The following is a 5504-nucleotide window of genomic DNA, read 5'->3' on the forward strand; positions in this document are numbered from 1 at the left end:
TTCATGTGCCCAACTTCAGAGGCAGTTTCTCAAGAAGTCTTTAGGCCAGCAGAGCTCCATGTTTTTGGAGTGTTTAACCTCTCCCTTACTTTGGGAAACTGTTCTACTTTATCCAATGTTGTGAAATCCTGAGCATTTTCAGTTCCACATATGTAATCACAGGTTTTCAAACTTCTCTCCACTAATTGTGTCTTATTTGGAGCGAAGTTAATTGCAAGGAATTGTTCTGATGAGAGTGGCAAGATTTTAGTGTAGCACATATTTGCATACACATTAGATTCATTTTCCTATTTTCCAATTAAAATACTGATCCCTGACACTAACTCATACCCTACTAAACTCTGACTACTAATCCTAATATGATGCATAAAAAGACACCTAACAGAATAGAAATACAGGCCTTTCATAGGAGGCATGGTGTATACTTGGATTTGCCTTCTGCTGTATCAAGGGTATGTGTTATAAATCTTGTCAAATTTTCATTGTAATATTTCTCCATGAGATATATATATATATATATATATATATATATATATATATATTCTCAAGATTTTTCAATATATGACATATATGTATCTTATTAAACACTCCCTAAAATCATTCATGTTCATGGTATGTGGATTTATAATCAACTTTTCACAAGATTATTCTCAGAAATATTCAACCACCTGAAATACCTATTTTTCCTAGTACTGAAAACTAACTTCAGTGAATGGTGCTTACAAATCCTAATATTTCTACAGTAACTGCCCCAGTTTAACATCAATGCAAGTATATTCCTATGAGACATGATGTGTACTTTGAAGATCATTTTTATTCAACATTGGTACATTACTATTTCTTCACTTGATGGACATCATAGGATATATCTTTTCATCCAGAAGTACACAAATGTATAGGCATTTGGATCACTTTCAATCACTTCCTCCTTAAGAACACATGCATTCCTCCCTGCTTCTTTATGGTCTTTTCACTAGACTTCTTTCTGAACACATTATTTTCGATTCCATAATCATTTTTTAAGCAAAACTCACACACTATTCATGATAAACCCTAACCCTAATATTACCATTAGATATATAACTGGTTGGAATTAATGTATGTATATCAATAGAAGATTTCCTATATATTTTCAGATATCAATTCAATTCATTATTTAAAGTTGGAAATAGTTATATAATTTATTCACAATATGGTCTATTCATGCATCATCTCTATATTCATCAACAGAGTGTACAACGATTTGTATGCCCAATACTAATTTATAGGTTTTCAAAATATTGCTCCCCATAATGGTGGAAAAAATACTCATGTCACCTGATCTACATATGCATTTTATCACAGTAATATTCTGGACACAAAATGCAAAGGTCACACTTATGATTGCACCAAAGCCTTTATGGAAAGTGAGCATGGATTACTAAAACATCCATGTTCAGGTTGCCTAATGCTCTCCATGTAAATCCTATTGGTGACTACATACTTGTTTCTTTCTAGTATTATATATTCAACATCAACCCTTTTGAAAATGTCTAATCCTATCACTCACTTTATACTTTGCTTGATTTCCTAATGTCTCTATTGATGTCTGCTTTCCTACATATTTTCACAAGTTCATCATTGTGACTGACACTTCACATGTGCTGACATTTACATTCACACTCTAACCGAAACCCTATTGCTGAAGAACTTTTTTTCTCCAACTCATAGACTCACTATTCTTCATAAACCTACTGCCTATCTTCTAATCCTACGGACTAACCCTTTTTGACTGGATGTTCTCTTCTACATTCAATCATCCGAGTTACAGGGTTCTATGCCATTGTATATCGATTTATCTGAGACCTTGGTGCAGAACATAATTCAAGCTAAGTATCCCAAACAAGGGCCCAATGCCGTTCTGGGATTCAAATCTTTCCTAGATTTCTGTTTTCATACTTATATTTCATGTCTATATTCTTAAAATATCACAGGTTCCCATTATAATTATTCATCCAGCAGAATCATTCCTAACCCAAATCGAATGTGCTATTAAACCTAAACATACACTGTTTTCTCAATCTAACTTTACAGAAGAGCAGGGACAGATTTGGTCTTACAATACAGGATGGTAGGGGATCTTCCACCTGCTGAGAACATCAAAGGTCCATGCAGAAATGATCCCTGGAGAAGATGTAGGCAGCTATGAAGGACCTGAGAGAGCAAAAGTCATCTTCCATGGCAAACAACCTGGTCAGGATGAAGGGATGTGTCTGATTCAGCCTCTCTCGTCTTATTGTATAGAAGATGGACCAAACCAGGCTTGTGTGGAGAGCTGTTCCTGGGTGCTAATGGTTGATATACCATTCGAACTTGTGAAAGTGTCACAGGAAGTTGGGGCAGCCTCCATCTCATGGCACCCTTGGAAGCAACTGTTAGGACAAAGTGGTTGCCAAGGCAGTGACTTCATTCAATTCCTGAAGAAAGTGACCTACCTAACTTCATTGGTGACGGAACTCTCTGAACTTGGGATCCAAGAAGCCAGGCACCAAGAGCCAGTCCCAGTCCCAATCCCAGTGGGCTCACTTGTTTGTATTTACCAAGGACAGAGTCAGTCTTTCTTGGTACCTACTGATGTGAGGATGGCCAAATGCCAGGATAGCTCTGAAGAGGGGCCTTTCCTGAAATAGCAGTGAGTGACTCACTGCTGGCTTCTGACAACTTCAAAGAGTTGGCCAAGGAGACAGTGCATTTTGGGGTAAAATAGTATGGCCCACTAGTCAGAGGACACTCCGGATAGTCACAGACCTAATTGGGTGAAGGAGGTGCCTTTGTTGGTGTGGGTTAGAGTTTGTGGTTTTGTCCCATGTTCTGAGAATAGGTAGGAAAGGCAGTTTGTTTGTTTTGGAGTGGATTGTTTCTAGTAAGTCGTTTGAAAAGGAGAGTGTTTCTATGTCTGTGTATCCCACTGTGTCCGTGGTTGTTGACATTAGAAAAGATAATGAGGAGGTCACGCCAGTGACAGCGATGGTGGTGGAGTCGGCACTCCAAGTTGTGGAGAAGCTGCATGCACGCCTGGCTACGAACCCGGACCCCAAGATGCTATTGAAATATTTGAAGAAACTCTCCACCTTGCCTATTACAGTAGATATCCTTGTGAAACAATGAGGCTGATGAACAGGACTTTGAGAAAAGCAATTCCCGAAAGCACCCTCTGGATGCGGTTCAGAGGGAGGAGGTGATGGAAGGGTACTACCAAGAAAACAGCAAGGCGTCAGGCAGCCGATCCTATAGTCCCGAGCACAGACAGAAGAAACACAGAAAACTCTCAGAATGTGAACAACCTCACAAAGTGTCTCACAGTCATGAGAGGAGAGATGAGAGGAAGAGGTGTCATAGGGTGTCACCTACATACTCATGAGACCCCGAATCTTCTGACTATGAGCATGTCCAGTCCCCTCCATTCTGTGTGAGTCCTCATCAGATGTACACAGACCATTACAGGTCACCAGAGAAGGACCATGAGTCCATTGTTTCACACCAGAAACCTGGAAAATGCCTCAGTAATGCCTTTCATGTCAGACTGGAAGTTAGTCAAGAACATCACCTGGGAGAACCCCAGGGAAAGGGGATCTTGAACCAAAACAAGGAACACAGATCTTGCCACAAGAAAAAAATGCCCTATTGATACAAAGGGTGATGATAAGGCCTCTGCTATGGGCAGAGAGAAGCCACACAAGTCCCTCTCAAAAGAGGAGACCTGAAGGCCACTCCAAGGGGATAGTGCCAAGGAGAGACCACCTTCTAGTGCTGCCAAGAAAGAGAAAGAAAGAGAAGGAAGCAGCCTCAAAAGAAAGTTTTTACCCTCAGAGGTTGCTTCAGACAAGCACCTTAAAAAGCCAAAGCACAAGGATGCTGCAAAAACCAAATCAGACATAAGCAAGCAACGCGTGGACAGTGCAGACATAGGAAGAGGGGCTGGAGACCTGTTGCTTAGAACAAAAGAGAAGGTTTCTAACAATATGAAGGCTGAAGAAGGGAAAGTAAAGACTTCTAATTTGGATAGAAAGTCACTGGGCTCACCCCCTAAGGCAGAGGAGGCAGACGTGGAGGATGAATTAGAGCAGCCCACCATGTCATTTGAATCATACCTCAGCTATGACCAGCCCCAGAAGAAAAAGTAGAAGATTTTGAAAACTCTAGCCACGGCACTTGGAGACAAAGGACATTAAAAAAGTGATTCCAAAAGCACTAGTAAAAACTTAAACTCAGTTCAGAAATCACCCAAAGGGAATGCGAGCAGGTCAGAGAAGCTGCAGCTGGCTGCAACCGACTCAACCAGGATGAGAAAGGTCCCTACTGATGCACTGCCAGTATTGCCAGACCTCCCCTTACCCACCATCCAGAGCAATTACCGTCCACTTTCTTCCCTTGAAGTGATGCCCCCCTTCCAGCCAAAGAGAAAAGCATTCTATTCACCCCAGGAAGAAGAAGAAGCTGGATTCACTGGACACAGAATGAATTCCAAGATGTAGGTGTATTCCGGTTCCAAGTGTGCCTATCTCCCCAAAATGATGACCTTGTACTAGCAGTGCATCTTGTACTTAAAAACAACATCGATTCCATCTTTGAAGTGGGAAGAGTACCGTTTTCTATTCTTGAACCTGTTTTTGAGAGGTGTACACCTGATCAGCTATATCACATAGAGGAATACAATCACGTATTAATTGAAGACACTGATCAATTATGGAAAGTTCATTGTCACCGTGACTTTAAAGAAGAAAGACCAGAAGACTATGAGTCCTGGCAGGAGGATGTACCTGCGGCTTCAGAATGCCCGGAAGCAGCAGCTACGAGTGCTAACAAAGAACATCCAATGTGCAAATGCCAATAAGCCCAAAGGCGGGTGAGCAAAGATGACCTTTGTCAACTCTGTGACCAAGCCACCTAGAGATGTCCTCTGGAAGCAAGAGAAGTTTGGAACAGGAGAAGCAGCTATCCCTGAGAAAGTCAAGATTAAGCCAGCCCCATATAGCACAGGAAGCAGCCACATTCCTGCCAGCAGCAACAGCTTGAACCCCAGCTCTGAGCAGCCAGCCTATGATGGCCCCAGCACCAGCAGTGCCCACTTGGTGCCAGTGGTCAGTAGTACCATCTCCTGTGATCCTAGGAAACCAGCTTTGAAGAAAATCGCACCAATGATGGCCAAGACTATTAAAGCTTTCAAGAACAGATTCTCTCGACAATAAACCAAGCACTTACTTTGGAGATGGAATTTGGGGGGCAAGAATACAGGGACAATGGGGGATAGAGAGTAGGACTTCCAGGGGAGCCCAGAAGCTTACTTTGTGGAGCCTCTTGGCCTTGGAATCCTGCATGGTCGCAGGTGCATCCCTGCACACCTACCTGTGCCCTGCCTGGAGCACACTTCATAATTCTGAAGACGATGTGAAGCCTCAGTCTCACTGAGGATTTTAAGGTCAATTATACTTTTGTTGTTAATTAGCATCTTTGTAAACTAATAG

General features: G+C 41.7%; 1 pseudogene; it reads left to right on the forward strand.

Annotated features, from left to right (window-relative positions):
• The first annotated feature begins 3006 nt into the window (after window positions 1–3006).
• LOC143642364 (elongin-A pseudogene) lies at window positions 3007–5228 on the forward strand (annotated as a pseudogene).
• Window positions 5229–5504: the final 276 nt, after the last annotated feature.

The sequence above is a fragment of the Callospermophilus lateralis genome, chromosome 12 (genome assembly GCF_048772815.1).
Source record: "Callospermophilus lateralis isolate mCalLat2 chromosome 12, mCalLat2.hap1, whole genome shotgun sequence".
Classification (NCBI taxonomy): domain Eukaryota; kingdom Metazoa; phylum Chordata; class Mammalia; order Rodentia; family Sciuridae; genus Callospermophilus; species Callospermophilus lateralis.